A 25,793-nucleotide genomic window follows, 5' to 3' on the forward strand; every position below is an offset into this window, starting at 1 on the left:
TGTCCATTCACTGTGTGTTCTTCTGTGTCTGCTTGTATTCTCATTGGGTGACTCCAGGAACCAATCCTGGGACCTTCTGGAGTGGGAGAGAGGCGATCATTCTCTTGCACCATCTCAGCTCCCTAGTCTGCTGTGTCTCTTATTATCTCTCCTCTGTGTCTCTTTTTGTTGCATCATCTTGCTGTGCCAGCTCTCCATGTGGGCCAGCACTCCTGTGTGGCCACCTCTTTATATGGGCCAGCTTGCCTTCACCAGGAGGCTGTGGGTATTGAACCCTGCACCTCCTATATGGTAGATGGGAGCCCAATTGCTTGAGCCACATCTGCTTCTCTCCTTCTGGCTTCTTGACCCATGTTTGTTAAAATAGAGTCTAATGTAATGGGTGAACTGTAAGCACCATGAAGGCAGGGCCCCCAGGGCTTATCTGCACACCAAATACTGAGTCAAGCTTGTGTGTTTACTACAAGAGCTCACTGGTTGTTTGTGGAGAAATGAGTGGTGGCCTGATTAAGGCATAACCCTAATGAACAGTCTCCAAGGAGATCAAATTGTGAAGGCTGCCGGTTAACCCATAAGAGCAGAGGTTCTGGATCTGCTTGGCTTGTATCCAGATGGCACTGTTGGCATAATTTGAGGAGAGTTTAATAAAGGAACTATTTATGCAGGAGTGAATAGTGAATGGCAAAACCAACTAGGGATGGCGTGGCCCTCCGGGGCTGGTAACAACTCCTTTACTGCCTATAGCAGTTTGACATTATTGATGATTCTCAAAAAGAAATATTGGGTTATGTTTGTAAACTGATCTTTTCCTCTGGGCATATTAGATTATGTTGGATTTAGGTAAACCTCTTGTGCCAGTAGGGCATTGAGTCCCCACCCCTTGGTGAGTGGGGGCTCACAGATAAAAGACATGGCAAAGGACAGAGTTGGAGGGTTTTTGATGTTGGAGTTTTGATGTTGGAGTTTGATGCTGAAGCCTTAAGCTGGAGCCCTGAGAAGTAAGCTCACAGAGAAAAGAGAAGCAAGTCCCAGGAAGAGAGGAACTCTGAGCCCAGGAAAAAGAAGCCTGAGGAAGGGAAGAACCCAGGAAGCCTGAACCCTCGCAGACGTCGACAGCCATCTTTCTCCAAGACATGGAAATAGACTTTGGTGAAGGAAGTAACTCATGCTTTATGGCCTGGTAACTGTAAGCTCCTACCCCAAATAAATACCCTTTATAAAACTCAACAGATTTCTGGTATTTTGCGTCAGCACCCCTTTGGCTGACTAATACACTGCCTAGACCTGGACAGGGACAGTGGAAGAGAAGAACTGCCCTTGAAACCTGGACAGGATGTGGCGGCATCAGGCACGAGCCTTCAGTGGAGGGATGTGGCCAGCCTGGAGGGTCCTCCCTCCCTGCAGTGCCCTGCCAGTGCACCCTGTGGGACAACCCAGCCAGCAGCCTGTGGCAGATTCCACCTAGATCAGCCCTGAGGACACAGAACCAGTGGAGAAGGATGGAGATTGGTTTTGGGTGGGAGTGGGGGGGCAACCAGGAAGCTATCCTGAACAGGCTAGCCATCTTCAGAAGGGAGCTTCAGAAGGGAAGATGATGGACTTGGTCCCTCAGTGTCCTCCGGTGCTGTGTGGCTAAGCACCGTCCCAGCATTCTGAGGCGAGAAATGGCAGTGATGGGCGTTCCTGAAAGGTCCTCTTCCTTTTAAGTGCAGCATGGCACAGCTCAGTACCCCAGAACAACCATGACCATTGGGTGAAGGAATGATTAGCAAATTGCTTGCTGGTAGTGCTGTGAGATGGTCTTTTCCAAAAGCAGTCACAATATTTCCAGTCCCATGTAGTCTTTTTAAAAATTATTTTTTATTTTTATTTTTTAAAATGAAAGTTCATAGACCACAAGGAATGTTACATTAAAAAACATAAAAGTGCTCGCTTCGGCAGCACATATACTAAAATTGGAACCATACAGAGAAGATTAGCATGGTCCCTGCGCAAGGATGACACGCAAATTCATGAAGCGTTCCATATTTTTGGGCGGTGGGGTTGAATGGGACCTCATATTTTTCATAATGTAATTAAAAAAAAATAATTAAAAAAAAATTAAAAAAAAAACATAAAAAAACAAAAAACATAAGAGGTTCCCATATATCCCACTCCCCACCCCCCACCACATCATTTTTGTAAATTGTATTTTTTTTGAAGATATATACTTTACCCAAAAAAGTTACACTAAAAAAAATAAGAGGTTCCTGTATACCCCCCATCCCCCACCCCACTCCTCCCACACCAACAACCTCCCTCATCATTGTGACACACTTATCGCGCTCGGTGAACACACTTTGGGGCACTGCTGCACTACACAGATAATAGTTTACCTTGTAGTTTGCACTCTCCCCCCATACATTCAGTGGGTTATGGCAGGACATAAAAAGTCCAGCATCTGACCCTGCAACATCATTAAGGACAACTCAAAATCCAAAAAATGCCCCCACAGCACATCTCTTCTACCCTCTCCCTGCCTTTAGCAACTACTGTGGCCACTTTCTCCACCTTGATGCTAAAACTTTCTCCATTACTTATCACAATAGTTTTGTAGAATATCAGTAAGTCCATTCTAGCCCACATTTCATTCTTCCATTCTGAGGACCCCGGGATGATGATGTCCCCTCTACCTCTAGATCAAGAGAGGGCTTAGATTCCACATGGATGATGGATGCAATTCCTCTGCTTACAGTTGTAGGCACTCTTGATTCCCTGGTGGGGTGGTTGATCATCTTTTCCTCCCTGTTAGCTGACCTGGGTAAGACCAATGAACTGGAGCATCTTTGAGAACTTCGACACTCTTCCATCAAGAGGTAGACTCTGTCCCATGCGTTAATCACTGGCAGGTCTGTGTGACTACCCCTCCAACCTCTAGATTGGAAGAGGGGTGTTTTGGGTTTCTAGGCTGCTGAAATAAAGTATACCAGAAATGAATGGGATTTTACATTGGGAATTTAATAGCTTACCAGTTTACATTTCTGAGGCCATGAAAATGCTCAAATCAAGGCATCATCAGGTGATATTTTCTCCCTGAAAACTGGCTGCCAGCAATCCTAGATTTCTGTGTCACATCACAAGGCACATGGTGGTATCTACTGGCTTTTCTCTTCTTTCCTGGGTTTTGTTGCTTTCAGCTTCTTGGTTCTGTATCTTTGTTTCTCTCTCTCTCTCTGTACTCATCCTGTTTATAGAAGACTCCACTAAGGGGATTAAGACCCACCCTGGGCCATACCTTAACTGAAACAACCTAATCAAGAGACCCCACCCACAATAGGTTCACACCCACAAGAACATGACTTTCTGGGGTACATATAGCGTTGAACTACCACAAGGTGATAGTTTTTCTCTCCCTTTCTCTACCATTCTTCTCTCCTGTTGTTGTTGTTGTTGTTGTTCTTCTTCTTCTTCTTCTCTCTCTCTCTGTCTCACACACACACACACACACACACCATGAACCTTTGGAATCCTGAGCTGCCATCTAAGAAGTCTGGCTACTCTGAGTATCTGGCGTGCTAGACCATGTAGAGAGGCCACATAGATCTATAGAGAGATGCTCCAGTGCCCTACCCATCCCAGGCCCCAGCTGTTGGACTCTTCCCAGTCCAGCTACCCCAGATGTGAGACTAAGCAAACCTTCACCTGACTCTAGCCCTAGCCTTTGATGCCCCAACTGATGCCAAGCAGAGCAGAGACAAACTATTCCTACTGAGCCCTGTCCAAAATTACTGATTCATGGGCAAATCAATCTTCTTGTTTTTGCGTGGTTTGACACACAGTGATAGATAACTCCAAGAGTAGCCTAATATATTAGCCAAAGGGGTGCTGATGCAAAGCACCAGAACTCTGTTGGCTTTTATAAAGCATATTTATTTGGGGTGGAAGCTTATAGTCACAGGGTCCTGGAGAGTCCAACTCAAAGTACCATAAGAGGTACTTTCTCATCCAAAGTCTGTTGCCACTTGTGGAAGAAAGGTGGCTGGTGATATCTGCTAGGGTTCAGCCTGCCCTCTCCCTCTTAAGGCTCCATGGACCCTGCTTCTTCCGATCTCAGCTGCAGGCTGGCATAAAGTTCTTCACTCTCTTCCTGGGGTTTGTTTCTCTCTGAGCTCATCTCTTCTACTCTCTCCACAAGGCCAGCTGTAAGCTATCTGGCGAATGGCTGGGTTCTCTCCCCAGGGGTCCAGCATCAAAACTAAACTCTCTGTGTTCTTCTCTGTGTACTTACTTCCATGTGACAGTCTGTCTTATCCCCAAGAAGGGTGAGGGAACTCAATCCTGCATGCCCTAATGACGTGGTCCAATAAAAGCCTTAATCTTGATTTGATAAAGTAAAAGTGAAACCTCTGAATCTAATACAATCTAATACGCCCAGAGGAACAGACCATTTTACAACACATAGTCCAGTTTCTACTTTTGGAATTCATAAACAATACCAAACTGCCATACCTAAGAAAGTGCTAGTTGAAGTTTTGATTCTCTTTCTTTTCAGTGATGCATTATGTAATAAAGTGATATAGAACTTGCTACAGTCCTGCAAATGTGCTGTCATCCCATAATCCAGAGAACTTCAAAATATAAACATAGCTAATATATTTTGAGAATTGCCAAGCTCTGTACTCAGTGCTTTCCCTCTGTTATCTCATATAAATTCTCACAGCTTCATGAGGTGCTTCCTCTTCCTGCCCCCTCAATTTGCAGACAAGAAGCTGATGTAGAGAAGAGGGTGGTTGTTGCCTACCCAGAATAAACCTGGCAGTGTGGCCCCAGAGCCCATCCATTTCCCACACGTAGAATCTTGAAAAGCAGTGCTTGAAAAGCATGAAGCAATGGGAAGTCCTTGGGGGAATGAATCTACCAAGTTATTGGGCAATAATAAATTGCAGGCACTGTGCTTGGTTGTAGCACAGGGCTGTGGACAGGAAAAGCAGAATTCCTGCTCTCTTGGTGCTTACAGTCTAGATTGGGGGAGGCAGGTAATAAGTAAAATGAAAGTAGCAGATAATGATAAATGCCATGCAGAGAATTAAATAGCGATGGCACGAAAGATGACTGGCTTTTGAATAGAAGGCAACATCAACCTGAGAAGTGAATTTTAAGGAGCTAAACAGTGGAGATTTAGAAAGATTGCCACCAACAGGGGAAACAGCTTAGGTAGCTAGGTGATTGTCATGTCCAAGTGCTCAAGGGACAACCTGTATGTGTATTTGTTTGATAAAAGCTGCAGAGAGCAATATTTCAGAAATGGGTTGGCTTTTATAATGGGAATTTATTAGGTTAAAAGTTTACAGTTCAGAGGCTGTGACCTTGCCCAAATCAAGGCATCATCAGAGATGCTGTCTCACTGAAGGTCAGCTGTGGGTGATCAGTCACATGGCAGGGAATAATAGCAGCTCTGCTCAAATTAAGGCATCAAGGGAAGCATTCTCCCTGAGCTCAATTGTGGGTGATCAAGTGTATGGCTCCTGTCAGCCTCTCAGGGGCCTCTTTCTATGCCTCTGTGCTCCCCTGATTCTAGCATCTGGCCTCTGGGACCTCTCTCTCAATGTCCCAGGATTTCTATGTCTCTGCAACTTTTCATGTGTGTCTTCTGCTTCCAGTCCTCCATTTTAAAGGCCTACAGCAAGAGAACCAAGACCCACCATGAGTCATACCTCACTGATGTCATCCAGTCAAAGATCCCACACCCACAAGAATGGATTAGCTTTAAGAACATGATCTTTTCTGGGATCCACGAAAAGCTTCAAACTCTCACAATATGGTTGGGACAGAGTGGGTTATAGGCAGATTTGAACCTAGAGCCTCTTGATGATAGATAGTAGCTTGGGGACCAGCAGTGGTTTCACTGATTATTGGTTATTGACCAGCCTGTGCAAGCCCTAATTTCATAATGTACTTCTCACCCAGAATCGAAGGTCCTGGATAAAAAAACTGCTGAGTTATCATATTTTGTCCTAATATTTTCAGCTTATGTTTATTTTTGCTTTTCTGGCTATAAAAGTAATACATGATGATTAATGAAACAAATTTGCAAACTAGAGAAGTATAAAAAATGGGAAAAAATACTAACATTCCATATAGTTTGGCCAAGGTTTTGACTGTGTCTCTTTTTCAGAGTTGAGATTGGACTCTAGACCTGAGCAGTCCAATATGGTAGCCACTAGCCACATGTGACTATTTAAATTAATATTAAGTTAGTTCCAACCAGTGGAAATTGAAAATTCAGTTCCTCAGTTCCACTAGTCAGATTTCATGCACTCCATAGCCACGGGGACCTAGAGAGAGAGGACATTGTGAGGGGTCCTCCCTGACAGAGCCAAGCTGGAGTCAGCTTTCTCTACAGTTGTCTGGCCATTTTCTGTGCCATCCAGACCCTGCACATGTCCATGAATTTGGTCTGGATCATCCTTTGCACACCATACCCCGGTCTTCACTGTCTATGAATGACCGTCATTGCTTGGTGCTTGGTAAGGATTGCCACAACAGCAGTTCTAGAACTTTAACTCTAATGGTTTCTGAATGGCGTAGGGTCTCCAGGGGCCCTTCCTCCAAAATCTGGCTCAGCAGCTCTGCTGTAGCCTGAACATGGGTTGGAGTGTGTGAGCTGCTTATAACCACTCTCAAGTGGGCTTTTCCTGGGTTCTTATGCTCATTTAGCAAGAATTCTGCACCTGTGTTTTATGGAAAGCATTTATTTTAGAAACATTTTATGATTCTTTTTCCATTTTCTCCTTTTATGTTGCAGCTAATTCTAAGAGACATTCTTGTTTTGTATGGAGAAAGTGTGTCCTTTCTGGATCAAGATATGGTCTCCCTGACAGTAATCTTTCCTTGGGCAATCATAAAAGACAAGTTAGGTTCAAGCCATATGAGAGTGTCACCATGCACCTACAGCATCCTCAGTGTTACTTTTCAGAAAGTCATGGCATTAAGTTAGGACAGTTGGCAGTACCTCCACTGGCTGGCTCCTTCTGGTTTTAAGGTCTTCATGTCTGGTTATGGTGAACATTCATCGTGAGTGTGTGACCTCAAATCTGTCAGTTCCATAAAATGTGTATTGTGGATCAAAGTATATTTCCCACAAAAGCCTTGCTCAGCTTCTAACCTCTGGTTCTGTGGTTATGAACCAATTTATAAATTGGACCTTCGAAGAGGTGATTAGTTAAATATGCCTAAACAGTTTCCTAGGCTGCCCAAAGAAGATACTGCGAAATGGGTCGGGTTAAACAATAGGAGTTTATTTGCTCATGATTTTGAGGTCGGGAAAATGTTGAAATCAAGGCATCATCAAGGCAAGTCTTCCTGAAGACCATCTGCTGGTGATTCTGGACTCCTCTGCCACATGGTAAAGCATGTGGTAGCATCTGCTGGTCTGTTTTCTTTCGGATTTATCGATTTAAGCTCCTTCTTTGGGTTCTCTGTCTGAATTTCATTCTTTCATAAAGGACTCCAGGCAGTGGACTTGGCCCAATGGTTAGGGCGTCTGTCTGCCACATGGGAGGTCTGCAGTTCAAACCCCGGGCCTCCTTGACCCGTGTGGAGCTGGCCCATGCGCAGTGCTGATGCGCGCACAAGGAGTACCGTGCCACGCAGGGGTGTCCCCGGCATAGGGGAGCCCCACATACAAGGAGTGCACCCTGAAAGGAGAGCTGCCCAGCAAGAAAGAAAGTGCAGCTTGCCCAGGAATGGTGCCGCACACATGGAGAATTGACACAGCAAGATGACGCAATAAAAAGAAACACAGATTCCTGTGCCGCTGACAACAACAGAAGCGGACAAAGAAGACGCAGCAAATAGACACAGAGAACAGACAACTGGGGTGGGGGGGGTGGGGGGGAAGGGGAGAGAAATAAATAAATAAATCTTAAAGAAAATATATATAAAGGACTCCAGTAATAGGATTATGACCCATCCTGATTGAGGTGGGTCATACCTCAACTGAAATAACCTCATCAAAAGGTCCTACTTAAAATGGATCCACAGGCACAATAATGGATTAGGTTTAAAAACATGCCTTTCTGGGGACATACATTTCAAACCACCACAGTGCCCAGACTGAATGAGGGTGGGTCTTAATCCAATATGGCTGAAGTCCTTAGATGCAAAGGAATTTGCACCTGGGAGAAGTCATGGAGAACAACCAGAGGTGGAAGTCAGTAGAACCTGGAAGAGAAAGGAGAATGCCAACATGTGCATTGCCATGTGATGGAAAAGCCAAGGACTCTGGCAGCCAGCCCCAGAATGCCACAGTCTGGGGAGAAAACCTTGCCTTGCTGATGCAGATCTCCTAGCATCAAAACCATGAGACAATAAATTCCCATTGTTTAAGCTGACCTGTTTTTTATTTGTGTTAGCAGTAACTTTCTTTAGGCATTTCTTATGGCACATCTCTCCAGGGTAGCAAGTGGCTGTCTGTTGGGGAAACACTTCATTTTCCTGTCCAAACCTGACCTTTGTTGGCTTCTTCCTTCAGAGGAGCAGCATTCAGTCAGTTCCCTTCAGGTACTTGCTGGTGACCTCCATTTTGAATCATCTGATGTGTCACTCTAGTCAGAAAACCAGGCAAAACTGCTGATGTTAGAGGGAGCTATTCCTGTCCTAGCTCACAGAACCATAAAACTAACCATCTGGACTATATTTTTCTAGCTCCCCAAAGGATTGTATTAATAGAAGAATGTTAATATGATGCCCTCAGTTTTTATTGAGGGTCACTGTAAGAAATAGCTACATGGATCTGTTACTTTCTGCAAAACAGCTGTTAAGGACTTTTAACATGATGGATAATATTCTCAAAATAATATTACACAAGGAAATTTCTTTGAGTTCAGAGCTGGGAAAATTGTGTCTCTACTAATGAATTGTTGTGATAAAAGTCAGATAACTAGTTAATATGTCATGTTTCATTTTTTTTTAAGATTTATTTATTTATTTATTTCTCCCCCCTCCCTCCATTGTCTGCTCTCTGTGTCCATTTGCTGTGTGTTCTTCTGTGTCTGCTTGTATTCTCATTAGGCAGCTCCGGGAACTGATCCTGGGACCCTCTGGAGTGGGAGATAAGCGATCATTCTCTTGCGCCACCTCAGCTCCCTGGTCTGCTGCATCTCTCTCTCTCTTTTTTTTCTTAAAGATTTATTTATTTATTTCTCTCCCCTGCCCCCACCCCCCCACCCCCATTGTCTGCTCTCTGTGTCCATTCTCTGTATGTTCTTCTGTGTCCGCTTGTATTCTCATCAGGTGGCACTGGGGATCTGTGTCTCTTTTTTTGTTGTTGCATCATCTTTCTGTGTCAGCTCTCTGTGTGTGTGGCACCACTCCTGGGCAGGCTACATTTTCATGCCGGGTGGCTCTCCTTGAGCAGGGGCCACTCCTTGTGCGGGGGGGCACCCTTACGCGGGGGCATCCCTGTGTGGGCTGGCACTTGCGCACAGTAGCTCTGCGCATGGGCCAGCTCACCACATAAGCCAGGAGGTCCTGGGTATTAAACCCTTGGACCTCCTATATGGTAGGCAGATGCTCTATTTGTTGAGCCACATCTGCTTTCCTGCTGCATCTCTTATTGTCTCTGCTCTGTGTCTCTATCTGTTGTGTCATCTTGCTGTGCCAGCTCTCTGCATGGGCCAGCACTCCTGAGTGGGGCAGCACTCCTGCACAGGCCAGCACTCCTCCTTGCCTTTACCAGGAGGCCCTGGGTATTGAACCCTGGACCTCCTATATGGTAGATGGGAGTCCAATTGCTTAAGCCACATCTACTTTCCATATTTCATTTTTTGACTTTGCTGTGAAGCTTACAGGTAATTTTGATTCTCAATTATAGAAACTTTTCTAAGATTTGTTTGTAAACAAAACAAACACAATTCCCACCCTTCCTCCTTTTGTTTGTTTCTTGTCTTTGGGGTACTGGTAAAAATTTTTTTTTTTGGGTTGTTCTACTGGAACTGTGCTTTTTACCATGAGCCAAATCAAATTAGTTTTGGATTAGGGGGTAGGGGAGAAATCAATGATTTGTTCTAGAAGTTCCAGTTATTCATGTGATGTGGATTACTATTAGGGAGAGAGAGAAAATAAAGGAGTGGGGAAGAGAAGTGAAGAGGACATAACAGAAAATGTGGCATTGGTGTGGAGAAAGTGGCCATGGTACCTGTTGGGGGTAGGGAGTGGGAGGAAGAGATGCGATGTGGGGGCATTTTCGGGGGTTGGAGTTGTCCTGGGTGGTGCTGCAGGGACAGTTACTGGCCATTGTATGTCCTCTCATGGCCCACTGGGTGGACTGTAGGAGAGTGTGGGCTATGGTGTGGACCATTGACCATGGGGTGCAGCGGTGCTCAGAGATGTTTTCACCAAGTGCAATGAATGTCTCATGATGATGGAGGAGGTTGTTGTTATGGGGGGAGGAGTGTGGTGAGGGGGGTTGGGGGTATATGGGTACCTCATTTTTTTGAATGTAGCATTAAAAAAATAAAGACAAAAAAATAAAGGACATTATGAACAAAGGTGAGGAGGTAGGTCTTTTGCAGGAGATAGTGAGGTTAACAGTTGGGTCATCATGGAGAGTGATGGGAAATAGGATAGGAAATCCCTGTTAACAAGACGAAGGGTAGGGTCTTGGGATCTGGGATTAGATACTGTATTAGTCAATCAAAGGGGTGCTGATGCAAAATACCAGAAATTGGTTGGTTTTTATAAAGGGTATTTATTTGGGGTAGAAGTGTACAGTTACCAGGCCATAAAGTGTAAGTTATTTCCTCACCAAAGTCTTTTGCCATGTATTGGAGCAAGATGGCTGCCGATGTCTGCCAACGTCTGCCAGAGTTTGAGCTTCCTGGGTTCCGCTCCTCCCAGGACTTGCTTCTTTCTGGCTCAGGGTTCCTCTCTTCCTGGGGTTTGCTTCTCTTTCCTTACAAACAAGCTCCTCTGTGTGCTTAGTTCCCAGGGCTCCAACTCAAGACTCCAGCATTAAAACTCCAACATCAAAATTCCAAGAGCAAAACTCAAGCTCTGTCCTTTGCCATAATTTTATCTGTGAGTTTCCACCCACCAAGGGGTGGGGAATCAACATCCTACTGATAAGACCCAATCAAAGCCCTAATGATAATTTAATTTAATCATGTCCAGGTACAGACCTGTTTACAAACATAATCCAATATCTATATATATATATTTTTTTAAAGATTTATTTTTATTTATTTAATTCCCCTCCCCTCCCCCGGTTGTCTGGTTTTTTTTTTTTTTTTCTGTGTCTTTGGCTGCGTCTTGTTTCTTTGTCTGCTTCTGTTGTCGTCAGCGACACGGGAAGTGTGGGCGGCACCATTCCTCGGCAGGCTGCTCCCTCCTTTGCGCTGGGCGGCTCTCCTTATGGGTGCACTCCTTGCGCGTGGGGCTCCCCTACGCGGGGGACACCCCTGTGTAGCACGGCACTCGTTGCGCGCATCAGCACTGCGCATGGGCCAGCTCCACACGGGTCAAGGAGGCCCGGGGCTTGAACCGGGGACCTCCCATGTGGTAGACGGACGCCCTAACCACTGGGCCAAAGTCCGTTTCCCTCCAATATCTATTTTTAGAATTCATGAAGTATATCGAACTGCTAGAGACACCAAACCCAGTTAGGATTAGGATAGATGGGTTCTTAGAAATTCAGGTTTTTGAGTGGAGGTGGGATAAGATCAAACTGATGTTGAATATCAATCTGATGTGCATACTGATTGGAATTGAGCTGAGACTAGAGTTGAAAAGATCAGCTACAGGGAGATTGCAGGAATCCAGACATGCTGTTATAAAGTCTAGAAGGAAGGATGACTGAGTGATTGCATAAAGACAGACCCAGGAGCATTTTTGACCCTCCTTTTAACCTTGCATCAGAGATGATCCTGGTGCTAACAGTATCAGAAATTTATATTAGAACCTATTCCAGTTTGACTTTGGATCTAACTAGGAATTGCTTTAATAGACTATTTATATCTGTCTTAGTCAGCCAAAAGGGGTGAGGATGCAAAGTACCAGAAATCTGTTGGTTTTTATAATGAGTATTTATTTGGGATAGAAGCTTACAGTCACAAGGCCCTAAAGAGTCCAACTCAAGGTATCATAAGAGGTATTTTCTCACCAAAATCTGTTGCCACATGTTGAAGCAAGATGGCGGGTGATGTCTGCAGGGGTTCAGCCTTCCTCTTCCTCTTAAGGCTCCGTGGTCCTAGATGCTTCTGACCTCAGCTGTAGGCTGGCATAAGGCTCATCTCTTGGCATAAGGCTCATTTTTATCCTGGCTCAGCTGCTCTCTTCTCTTTAGCTGTAAACTATCAGGCTCATCTCTCTTCCCAGAGCCTCTGCCATGTCTAGGGAGCACTTTCTTTTCCTCTGTGTTCTTTTCTGTGTGTCTCCCTGACTGCCTATATAGCCCAAAAGTGGGTGGGGACTCAGTGCCCTACTGATACAGCTGAAGCAAGGCCCTAATCTTAATTTAATCAGGTAAACTTAACCTTTGAATTTAATGCAGTCAAAGGGTATGACACCCAGAGGAATAGACCAGTTTACAAACGTAATGTATATTTCTTTTTGGAATTTATAAATAATAAAAAGTGTCACAATATCTACCACTGAGTAGGATGAAGTTATTAAATACTGACACTTGGGCATTCTTTGTTATTGCTTTAATTTGCTCCATTATAACTATTCCAGGTCAATATTTACTCAAGTATTTACAGACTTTTTGGTCTTTTTTGGCTCTGGTTATTTCTCTTTCCATTATTATCTTTTCTAATAGAGCCTTAGGGAATCATTTTAAAATGTTAATTGTATTACTGGCCCATTTCAAATCTCTGTGTTTGGTAGCTTGTGCATTTCCTCAGCTCTTTGTGGAGCTGACAGCGTTGGCCAGCTTGGTCTCTCATATGGCTTGGACTTTGGCGACATTAGTGACCAACCCTTGGATCAGTGGCTGCTTTCTTTGAATCTTCTGGCTCTATGACTTTGTATTGGGTTCTTCTTTAATTAGAGTCTTAAATCTGGCAAGATTTGCTTTCCCAAATATTTTCTTACCTGATGACTTTCCTTTGGATCTTGGCTAGGGTTTCTTGTCTTGGCTTCTTCCTATGTTTTCCTAGACCTTTAGAATCAGATGTAGGTATGGATTAACCTTAGCTCTTTTATCTCCTGCAAAAGGAAATTAGGGGAAACAGATGTGGCTCAGGTGACTGAACCCCCACCAACACATAGTAGGTCCATGGTTTGGTTCCTGGTGCCTCCTAAAGAAGATAGTGAGCTGGTGTGATGGGCAGGCATGGCAAGCTGACACAACAAGATGATGCAGCAAGAGACACAAGAAGAAAAATATAGTGAGAGAGACAACAAAGCAGGGAGCAGAGGTTCCCAGGGCCTCCTAAAGAAAATGAGCAAGACAATAGGCTGATGTGAGGGGCAGGCACAACAAGATGACGCAACAAGAGACACAAGAAGAAAAAAACATAATGAGAAACACAACAAAAGTAGGAAATGGAGATGGCTCAAGGATTAGGTGCCTCCCTTCCACATTGGAGGTCCTGGGTTCAGTTTCTAGTGCCTCCTAAAGACAGAGCACACAGCAAGTGCAAACAGTAAGGGGATGGGGAGAAATAAATAAAAGAAATCTTTTTTTTAAAAAAGGAAATTAACTCTCTTGAAGTTCATAATACTCATAATTTGTGACCTGATAAAAAAGTTCTTAATAGCTGTTCTGCAAGTTAGCGAGTCAGATCTGGAGCTGCTTGGGTGATTTGACTAAAGGGGGTGTTGTTCTACTGCTTTTTTGTGAGAAAGAATTCTGAAGTTTGCTCACTGGAATAAAAATTCTATGTAACTTTATTTTGCACAGGATCCAAATTTTTCCTTTTCATTTCTTTGGAAATTTAGGATTATGTATTAGAACTAAAAGGGAAATCGAAGTCAAATAACGTAACACCTGATTATACTGAAAAAGAATGACTTGATTAATGTCATGCACCTGGTAAGTCAGAATAAGAAACCAGATGTCTGCATCTGGAACCAGTGCCATTTCATTGCATCACTCTGAAGGTATCTATTCTTCTACCCAGGCAAAGGAATCATAAGTGCAATAGTCTTTGGAGAATGCCTAGTTCTGATTTTGAGGGCCACATTTTAGTGAAGGAAGGCAGTGTGAAATAGGTACATCGTGGACTTTGGGATCAAATTCCAGCTCCTTGATTTCTGACTTAAAGACTTGCTATTGAACTGCTCTGTGCCTCTGGCTCCTCATTTGGGGACAGGGATGAGCCTAAGTTGCTCGTCTCTGTTAATTTCCTGCTTTGCTCCTAGAGTGTGGGCTCACCTGGAGGGCTCATCTGCTAGCTCCAGTTCTTAGTTCTACTCTTCTTGATAGTGCTCACATCCTACCACCAACTAGTGCAAACTGCTCCAAAGTGAAAAGCTATTATCTCAGTGATTTTTCTTTGACTGCCAATGCTAGGCAAATAGTTTACTTAAAGATAGACTGGGCAGAAATACCTATTTAGTTTGGAATAAATCTGTATTGAATAGAAATCTTTGCGGTTGAAGAAAGACAAATGCACAAGATTTTATGAATCCCCTCAACACAACTGTAAGCCTAGAAATGAAATGTGAGCAGCTTAGGCCAGCCAAGTAACTGTTGGTACAGTGTCAGCTAACATCATGGACTTTTTCTGAATGTCAAATTTATCTTGAATGTACAGGTAAAAACTGGAGCTATCTTTAGCCCCAGTACTCTTGTGGGATCTGTCTTGGGAATATACTCTTTGAGATTAACTTATAGCTGAGGTTGTGTTTCATATTGGCACCCAATTAACAACACCCCAACCCCACCCATGCCACGTGTGAGAATACAACACTGGTCCACTTTGGAGTTCAGGTAGCAGTGGATGGAAGCTGACTGTCAGGGATCACTAAAGAAGGATTAACACCTGTTTTTCTACTTCCTGTAGTTTACATGAAAAATTAGCTCACTGTGTCTGGGGATACCAGCACCCTCCTTATACCTTCCCTCTTCTTTACAATGAATGACTTAGGACACATTTCCAGTTAATGCACTGGGCAAATTAGCTAGAATGTGGATAACACTAGAAGATCTAAACAGAGGGAAATCTACTTTTGCACAACACAAGAATTTACTTTATTGGTAATAGTTTTTAAAATTTATAAAGAAATGAGACTAAAAATGGAAACCTCCCTTTGGGAGAGGGATGCTTGGTTTTTTACCTTCCTCTGTTGACCATGTGGGGTCTAAGTATGTGGTATCGTAACTCCCCCGCTGAGAAAATGGGTGCCACAACATGCATCATGGGAAAAAAATTGGCTTTGGGGTGATTTGAGTGTGTCTGATTTTGGCATTATGTAAAAACTCTTTCCTAATTGTCTTGTACCATGAAATGGTGCTTTGATTGGGAGGAAGCTTGCATTTACAAAATCCCAGATTTATAATAGTCTGTCCCCAACCTCCTTTTTGGTGAGTGAAAGAAAGAGCTAAGAAACTGTTGCAGATTTTTCCTTTTGCATTTTTCCATGATAAAAGTGAAATATTTTGACAGAAAAAAGAACAAGTTGAAGGACAGTGGCTTCCAATCTGATTCAATTGATCAAGCAACTACTTGGGACAAAACACTGGGGAGGCCCAGAAGAGTGTCTCTTAGAGAAGTGCCCGGAGACACAGTCTTAGAACTGGAGAGGATACTAGTAATTATCTGGCCCAGCTCTCTCATGCTATACGCTAATTAACCAAGGTCTAGAAGAGGCAGAAGAGACTTGTTCAAGGACATGGGGGAGTCTGCTGCAGAGACAGCTCACAGCTGTCTTTTTCTAGCTCAGTTGGTTATTAGTATATTGGTCTTTATTGTGCTCTCACTACTCATGGGTTAACTTGATTTCTTAGGTTAATTCACTTTTGTACCCTACTTTGTTTCGTAGGGACTGGTTACTCAAAGACTGGTCTGGTTTAGTCCTGTTGATCTGATGGGCCTGGAATGTCTGTTTTGGTCAGAAGAGGCCAGAGAGATCTGCCTTTATTCTTGTTTTTTTAGGAGGTGTGGCTGGTTCTAGATTACAAGATAGGCTTAGCTTAGAGGCCCCAAAGGAGGAGGTGGTGGTGGTGGTAGAAATGTGTGTTCACTCCTTCCTTAGAGGCTTGTATGTATAGGGTAGAGAGCCTGGTCTTTGGGTTCAGACACCCTGGTTCCATATCTGGGCTTTACCACTTATTATCTGGGAAGGCTTCAGCAAGTTATTTTGCTCTTTATGCTTCAGTTTCCTCATTTGTGAAATGGGAGTAACATTGTTAATAATTTATTACCTATAAAACCCTAGGACAGTTTCTGACAGTTTATATTCCATTAGAGTAGTTATGCTTTTCCTGGGGACTGCTTCAGTCTGTCAAAATGTGTACCCTTGAGGATAATGCTGCTCCAAGAGGCAGAATCAATGACCTAAGTACAGCCTGCATCTCCTCTGGGTAAAGCAGCCTTTGATGCCTTTTCTTTAAAAAGGCACTCAAAGTTCTGACCCAGTTCCTCTAATGACATTATGCCCTCATCTAGTCAATGGGACTACTGATTTTCTTTGTCACCTTGGCACACTGGGGGAGGGGGTGGGGGACGGATACCACTCTCTTGCAGAATCAACACAAAATGACTAAATTAAGAAATATAGATTGTTACAAATCTTTGGCTATGACACTAAACCAAATATTAATTAAAAAATCAGCCAAATTATTTGATGTCACAAATAAGAAAAGCCCTCCATTGATTGCCTGCCAGAGTTTTTCAGGTTCTTGGTATTAGCAGGCCATGGAGTTACATTTTTATCTTAGATTATGAATCGTGAATCATAACACCTACAAATCATGGGGTAGGATGTGGATCTTCCACTTTCCCAAAGAGGTAGTTATGGAATGATGGCATCTGAATGTTCCATATAAACACTTAATTAAAAATCAGGTTCACACTCCTACTTATGTTAGTTGCTGTGATTCTAAGGTGAGTTTAGGGAAGGTTGACTTTATGCTGTATTATGAACCAAACAGTTGTTTGTTCTAACTTTTCTTTCCTTTTCATAGTTGTCTTTCTTACAAAGGCTTCTCTCTGGTTTATTTGATATTTTATGTTTGACTGAGGACAAAGGTCAAGGTCATTTTTCTTTGGGCCATCCATTAAGTGTTTAATTCTGAACAGTCAATTATAGTGAAATCGCGTCTCCTGTTTTTGGTAATTCATGGTCTTAGAATATTAGGGTTCAACATCTGATGGCTCTGGGGTTCTGCAGAAAGCTTCAGGACATACTAGTTAGGTGTAATGAGCCAGGTGCAGAGTGACCAGCTTTTCCCAGGCTGCTCTGAGAAGTGGGGAGGAGTTTTCCATTTTCTATCTGATTATAAAATTTGGGTAACTTTGGAGGGATGTGTGTGTATAACCATAATCACTTTCATAACCACCACCATGTCTTTGGCATGAATAAAGGACTTAGTTTCATTCTTTCAACAAATATTTATTGTGCTAGGCAATATTCTAGATGGCGTGGGATTCAGCAATAAATGCAACAGATAAAAATCCCTTCCCTAATGGAACTTAAATTCTGGTGGAGTTTGGAGGGTAAGGGTGGTGAGGAAGTGGTGAGTTAAGAAGACAGGCAATGAACAAAATAATTGGTGTTTCCAATAGCATCCCCCATTTTAGCTCATTATTTGTTTCCGGCAATTTAAATTAACATAATCTTTCTCTGATAGAAGGCAGTCTTCAAGAGACTCCACACAGGCAGTTTAAATTCATGTCTTCGTCCTTGGTATTGAATTTCTAGAAGTTTCTGAACATAGGTTTATGGTTTTCCTAGGTCAAGGTTCATAGATTTACCCTACCCTCTCAACTAATTATGGGCCAAAACTAATCATCATATTTGAACTTCATATTATCCTAGAGAATAGCTCCAGCTATGTGTATGCATTCATTGTATCACCTGAGCAGTTGTATCACAGAGTAGAGTGACTGGATAGTATTGTTGTTATTAATTTCTCTTCTTGCCACACATGGTTGTATGAGGCCACTGTGCTGTCAGGCTGGGGGACAGAAACTTAGAATAGTTCACATAAATGAGATCAAATTCTTAGCAATTTAGGGAGCACATTTTATGTTCCCTTAAAATAAGTCACTTAAAATGTTAGCTATACTAAAAGATAGGTCAGATCAGAGCCCAAATACTTTGAGATCTACCTGTGCCTATATCTAAGGTATAATAAATGCATTAAGTTGCAGGTAATTATAGCTCTATAATATAATTAGTGAATGATATATATTTTACATTATATATGGTTTACATAATATGTAATATACCATAGTAATGTACAGTACCATATAGTAGCAGTTGTTCTACTGAACAGTAGTAGAATTTCATGTCTGGAAGGATCAAGATTCTTTTGACTGGCTGTTTTTAAAATGGGATCTGTGACTGTTTCTGAACATCATTTAATTCATCATATACTTCAGTGTGTGTGCTTCCCCTCTGTGAAGGGCCATAATTACATCCGATTCTCAAAGTGGTTTGTTTAAGAGAAGCTCATCGAGACCAGCCCACTGATTTTAGAGTCTGAGAAGTCCTGACTTGCTCAAGGTCATACAGTTCTTGCCAGCCCAAGTCTAGGTCCTACGGCCCAGATCTTATGACCAAACTGCAAATTAGAAATATTTCTATCATGATGAGGTTAAATCAGGTCAAATGTTTCTGTCCTATTTAAATATCGAATACCTGTGAATGTGAGGAGTTGAGAACTTGCTGCCGAGTGGGGTGGGAAGCTGCGCTTTGTGCAAATGGAAAGAGCTTTTCAGAATCTTTTGGGAAGTTTTAGTGATTGGTGGAGGATTCTATAATGAGGATGGGAAGGAATAAAGTTGCTGTTTAAAAAAAAAGAAAGGTTAGTGGCTTAAAAATCTAGTAGCATCCTATCTGATGTTTACTCAAGTCTAGTTTCAGAGACCTTGAAAGGACATCCCATTCTTGTCTTAGGGCACAAAACACATTCTTGTTCAGCTTTGAAACTGCAGGGCGTCTCTGCAGCTGCGGCTTTTCTTCATCAGTGCCTGCCAGTTCTGGGTGCTGCAGAATTCTGATAATGAGAATGTCAGTTCTATGTAGGTCACCGTATCCTTCAGGACAAAATTCAGATGTAGAGAAGTGATAAGTTAAAAAAAAAGTATTACATTTCTTTCCATAGAAACCTGGCTAATTTTGTAACCTTTTTTTTTTTTAAGGTCTACTTTTTAAATCTTCCATTACAATTTCATTTTTTTGTGATGTTGTACAATGTGCACTACAAAAGTGATGTCCATTTTCCCATCTTTGATAGCCTTAGAAATGGGATGAAATATTTCTAATTGTTCCCAAATCTAGAAGTGTTGGGGATCGAAGGTAAGATATTTTCTGATTAGACTTTTGGGGTCTAATTGGTTGATTCTTTGAATTGGTTGTCATTTAGACTAAAGAGTAAAATGCATCTATTTATCCAGGGTCTTTCTGATCAGTGGCTGGAAAAGAAAATCACTCCCCTTCCCTCAAAAATACCCCTAAATAACAGGCATATTGTTCCCACTTCAAAATGCCTTAATCAATGAGTTCATGTTGCATGAATGGCAAGCCTTCGTTTTTAATTTGTGTGAATTATTGGAAACATCATACTAAGATGCAAATGGGATATTAGCATGTAGAGTTCCCACTTGGGTCTTGCAGAGCTGTATCAGAAAGGCTGCTTTTGTAACTGAGTGCGCAGAAGGCGCTTCAGAAGCAAGGACGTGTTCCTTAACGTCCAATTCCAAAGCTCCTGGGTGACTTGCAGCCTCAGCCAGGGTGAAGAGGCCAAACACTGCCAGCTTGGACGTCCTGGCTTCTCTGACACTTTCAGACAAATGAAAACAGCTTCAGAAGACAGCTGGATAAAGTTTGCCTGTGATACGGTCACATAGCAAGGTGAGGTGATGGGAGTCGTGAGAAATCTATAAATAAAATCAGACCTCTCCATGCCTGTTGTTGGTGTTCTTGTGCTGGCTATGTTTACCAGACAATGAAGGGGACTCAAACGTGCCTCCCAGGCCGTGAAGGTAGAGGTTTCGCTAGAAATTTATCTTGGACCTGCTGTCTGTCTGTCTGTGACTTTGGCAGCCAGTGGTCTGACTTCTTTTCCAGCAGGGCTCTGTTTAACACCAATTTATTCACCGCTTCCTTTTTCTCTTCTTGTCCTCCAACCATTGACTTGGGGGCACTTTCCTAAGGTCTGTAAGAAAGAAGCAGTTTTTAATCATTCCCTTGAAATGCAGGTGCTGGGGAAGTCAGGGACACAGATTCAGTGGCCATCTGCCAACCTTTGCTTCCCTTGTCCCCATCCCCTCTTCTGTTGTGTGTAGATTTTCTATTCCACAACCCTGGGGGAGATGTGTTAGGGCTAATGAAAAGGCTTGACCAGACTGTAAACCTAAAAACCCAGGAACAAGCAGCCCCAGATACTTCTCAGGGCAGGAAACTCTCAGTGGTAAGACTTCCTCCCCTTTGGGTAGATAAATACCTTCCTCGGGTCACACAGACTTGTCCCTCTTATCTTCAGGAGGTGGGCGGTGCAGAGCTGCTATCCACTGCCTCTGACCAAGGCAGTGGCCCTCCTAGGAGATGGGTCATGTTGGGACCTCTTCCGCTATGCTTTAGGATCCTTTGTGCTGTGTAAGTAATAAGCCATTTGCTGAAGGTTTCTGCTGTGTCTGAGCCTGTGCTCCCGTAATGCTCTGTGTAGCAACTTGCCCTAGAGCAGGGGCCTGTGAGCTTGAACTGAAATTCAAAAATACATTATCCTTGTGGGGCATGTTAGTGCAGATATGACATATTTATTAAAAAATACACAGTATAGTGTGGGCTTAGTAAGTGGTCCATGGTTTTCACATGACTGGCAGAAACGGTCCTTGGAACAAAAAAGGTTAAGAACCCCTGCTCTAGAGCCTCAAGATTAGGTTGCCAGCCTGAACCCTTGATTTCCCTCCTGAATAAAATCTACCCCACTGAAAATTAAGAACAGATGCTGGCTGGCCTGCGTATGACTGTTTCTGTATCAGGCAGGAATTTTTGCTCTCAGGGATGAGAAAAGTTGTTCAAGGGTCCGTACATAAATACCAAGTTGCAGGAGGTTATGTTTCCAAAATAATGGGTTGTCTAGAGCTTATAAACCATTTTCTTGTTACTTAGTAGGTACTGAACAAACATTTGAATGAATGATGACTTATTTAGCTAATCATGGAAAAATGTCTTGGGGGAAATATCTTTAGGATCATAATCATTTTTATTTTGTTACTTATGTAATGGTCCCCATATTTTGAAACTGAAAAATCATTGTCATCATGTTTTTCAGAAAGGAAATGAATTACATTATAATTTCATAGCTCCAGGATATCAAAAATGCATGAAAAGCACATTTGCTGAAATTATGCCCTTCCTGAGAGGATTAATGAATAAGTGCTTAGGTGTGATAATGGAGATGAAATTGATAATTTGAAGTATTATAAATAGATATGTGGCTGTCAAGACCTTGGAATTATTTTAATTACTGACAAGAAGTTTACTGAGAACAAAGAGGTTCAAAGAACTAGATGTTGACTCCTTTACATAATATTAGACCCTGAGCTTTTCTTGTACTCCTTCTTGAATCCCCAACACTCGCTTGAGATTGGCACTGAGTTGGAACTCAGTCCATGCTTGGCCAGTAGTGAATGTGATCTCATCGTGTATCTGTCACTGTGTCATCTACTTTGATATGGATGAGCTAATTCATTCCCAACAACAGTATGAGGTAGGGGCTGTTTTTTACTGTCCACCTTTTTAGAGACAACAATGAGGTTAAGAAACATTCCCAAGAAAGGTCACATAGCAAGTAACTGACAGAATCTGGATTCAGCGTGGTCTCTTGAGTTGGAAATTTTCTGCTTCCAGGCTCTAAGATCGGCTACTTTCTCCCCAGGTCCGCAGGCGATAGATACATGGTAACTACAGGCAAGGGATGGCTTTGCACAATTCCTTCATAATGACTGTGCTGTAGCACGTAGTTCTTTTTTACCTTTCCCAAATTAAACCAAGCATTTTTTTTTTAAATGAAGGAATAAAAATACCAAATAATCTATTTGCTGTAAAGAATATATTCTTTGCCTTATTCATTTAGACCTTAAACTCTTTACTATTTGCCTCTGCACTCTTGGATTTTAGGCTTGTGAAGAACTGATGAACTCTTCTCTTTTCCTGGAATGGATTGCGCTTAAATGGCTGGCCTCTCCTCCCTCATCATGAGGGACTTTAAGATGATTTTCTGATCCTAGTTATTGCTTTTAACGTTTAATTTCTTGTTTTAACGTGTCCCTCCTTTGACTTTTTTGCTTTTTTATTGATTACCATTTAACCTAAAAATTCTTCTTAGTTGATTTGCATATTTGACTCCCTCCTTTTGATTATTCTTGATGGTCCCTGACCTTAATATGTTTGAGAAAAGGTAATGTGCAACTTTGAGGGTGGTGATTGGTGATAATGGGTGTAAATTACATTTCATTATGGGGAAAGTTCCTTGGCTTTGGTAATGTTTAAAAAATTAGGTCAGTAAATTGTTCCTTCCCATTAGATTTGTCTCTGTAACGATAACTGAAAGATGTCCTAAAAATTGGGAGATGCTATTTTCATGATGATTCGGACATTTCTTTATTTAGTTTTTTGACCCCTCCATGGAGTTCAGGGTAATCAAGTTGATACCTCTAGTTGGGTCAAGATTAAACTATTCACTTGTGAAAAATGACCCAGTATTTTGGTTCATGTGTTCTCCATAATATGTGTGACCCAAATTTCAAGTAGCGCTCTAGGACATTCTTTTTTTGAAGATTTATTTTTTATTAATTTATCTCCCCTTCCACCCCTCCCTTCACCGGTTGTCTGCTCTCTGTGTTCATTTGCTGTGTGTTCTTCTGTGTCTGCCTGCATTCTTGTCAGTGGCACCAGGAATCTGTGTCTCTCTTTGTGGTGTCATCTTGCTGCATCAGCTCTCCGTGTGTGTGGCGCCACTCCTGGTCAGGCTGCCCTCTTTTTGTGTGGGACAGCTTACTTTAGGAGGCACAGTCCTTGCACGTGGGGCTCCCCTACATGGGTTATACCCCTGCGGGGCACGGCACTCCTTGTGTGCATCAGCACTGTGCGTGGGCCAGCTCAACACATGGGTCAGGAGGTGTTTGAACCCTGGACCTCCCATGTGGTAGGTGAACGCTCTATCAGTTAAGCCAAATCTGCTTCCCTAGGACATTCTGATTTAACCTCAAAATCTGAGATGTTTTATAGTAGTTCTGTAGCTAAGAACTACTTAGTCTTGTTTCATAGTGGCTGGAACCTTCTATTCCAACCTGAAATCTAAGGCTTATCTGACACATAAGCCTTGCCAGGTACTACAAGGGCTGGCTAGTTGGACTTCAGGATTATCTCTGGAAAAGGTTTGGCTGACACATGATATAGGTATGGAGCTCAACAAGTCCACCCTCTGGGATGTGATGCCGAAATTTCTATTTTTCTTGTGAGGCATTATCATCATCTTTGTATTCCGTACATTTCAAGAATTACAAACCTTTTACACACCCCTTGCTTATACCTCTCTTTAAATAAGGATTTAAGAAAACCCAGCAAATCTTCCTCATAACTTTTGTATTTTCATTTGGCATTTTTGCAACATGCCTAACTGTACACCAAGATTTTCCACCATTAGCCTGTTTTAACTGCCTGTATTTCCCCATGTTGTGTACTTCCCCTTAGACTCATCAGGTGGTAGAAGGTTTGTGAGGAGATGGATTAATAGAAGCTTAACAGGGATTCATCTTACTCTTTGGTCTCCTGCTTGGTTGTGGGGGATTTACTAGCTAATTTAGTTTAAAATGAGTCTCAATATTTTTCTTATCATCATGAACTGCTCTGATATTGGGGGAAAGGAGCTAAAAATTTGAGGATGGGGAAGGGGCTGTTGAAGGTGGGGCGATAGCCACAGTTGTGCACAATATGGGCATCACCTGGTTCATGTAGTTACAGAAAGGACACACAACGCTGACGATGCTGGCCCTCCACAGAGAAAAGAAAACTGGAGAGTGGAGATTTTGTTTGCTTTTTACATTTTGGTGAGAAATAGGAAGAGAAGCAGGGAGCTCCTGGCTGGCTTGGGGCAGGTAGTTCTGAACTTCACCAAAACATAAACCTGAATTTACTTTCCATGGGCAACTCTGGGAACCCCCAAGGAGTTAATGCCTTTCCCATTGTTCTCCCCAGAAGATGCTTGAGCCTCGATTCATCTCTGACAGGATCGGGCAGCAGATGTCAGCAGCAGGAGTGACTGCCTCCTCAAGCTGAAAATGGCAGATGATTTTCTTCCCAAACCTCTAATCCAGGATTTAAGTGCATCTAAGGTGCTGTGTTACATGCAGAAAGAGACCTTGGGTTTTCAGAGTGCAGTGGGAAAGACTACAGACGCTAATGGAAACTGTCTAATGGAAAATGCTCACTGCTGTGCCCACTGAGACAGAAGTCCAAATGAGCATGCTGGCACCAGAATTGCTAGATCAGAGTTCTGACAAATTCTGAGGAGAAGAAAGATCTTGTGTTCACAGTGGATCATATCATTCCTGACCCCGCTCATTAACATACTACCCTTTCCTCCACCTCCTCATGCTTCTTTCTGCACATAATCAGTTGTCATAGCTTCTTTTCTATCTGCTGAAATAAACAATAGCCTCTGTCACCAAAGGCTGGTAAAATCAGCAGCAGGTGAAGAACTACATTTAGGCCTGCTGAAAGCTCAATGTTGATTACTGTATTTTCACACCTAAAACCCCCAAGATGTGATGCTGAAAAATATTAATTTTTTTTTTTTGCCTGCTTCTCAGCTCTTGATAACTCCTGCCTTTTACACTGCTGCCTCCAGCCCGTCCAACACTTCCTTCTGTCCCTGGGACAGAGGCTGGAAGGACAGTGGTTGGGTTACTTCCTCTCATGGTGCTGCTTCCATGCTCACTTGATGGTATTTTGTAACAGTTACTGCTCTTGTTTTCTTTCATGTCTATTTCACATAATATTGTAGGAATTCAGTTTATTTATGGACAGATCCGTAGTTCATTTCCCTTCTGTGATGTTCTGATGTGTGCCACAACATGTTGAGAACCTAATGTATATTCATTGGTTTTCCTTGTTGTCTCATTTATTCTGCAGAATGGGACTGCATGGTGACCCTCTTATCCATTTTACAGGTGAAGAGTGAGGGCTGGGCTTGCATTTATGAACTTTATTACTGTAACAATGAAACTGAGCCTAATTATATATATAATTAATGCCAAAGAGTTGAGGTGCATCCTGAACACTTCCTAGTTACTCAAGTGTGGCCTCTCTCTAAGCCAAACTCTGCAAATAAACTCACTACCTTCTCTCTGACATGGGACATGACTCTCAAGGATGAACCTCCCTGGCTCCAAAGGATTATTTCTGAGCACTAATGAGTGATGCATTTGGAAAAAGATCTTGACAGAAAGTGAGATATTAAATAAAACAAAGTTTTTATGGCTAAGAAATTTCAAAGTGAGTTGGAAGATCATTCTGGAGGTTATGCTTATGTAGGTATCAGGCTGATTTCACAAACTGCCAAAGTAAACAAAACCCCAAATGAAAGTGTGCCTGGGGGTTCATCTGGACACCATAGGCAAGCCACACGGTCTCAT

At 42.5% G+C, this 25,793-nt stretch overlaps 1 protein-coding gene and 1 non-coding gene across 2 annotated transcripts in view; both read left to right on the forward strand.

The window, feature by feature from the left end:
• DNER (delta/notch like EGF repeat containing) overlaps positions 1–25,793 on the forward strand; it is a 379,425-nt gene that overhangs the window by 40,644 nt on the left and 312,988 nt on the right. The window lies entirely within an intron of this gene.
• On the forward strand, positions 1,926–2,032 carry LOC111763425 (U6 spliceosomal RNA). Its single transcript, XR_009186713.1, has one exon. It is a non-coding gene; the product is annotated as a U6 spliceosomal RNA (small nuclear RNA).

Source organism: Dasypus novemcinctus, chromosome 7, assembly GCF_030445035.2.
Source record: "Dasypus novemcinctus isolate mDasNov1 chromosome 7, mDasNov1.1.hap2, whole genome shotgun sequence".
NCBI lineage: Eukaryota > Metazoa > Chordata > Mammalia > Cingulata > Dasypodidae > Dasypus > Dasypus novemcinctus.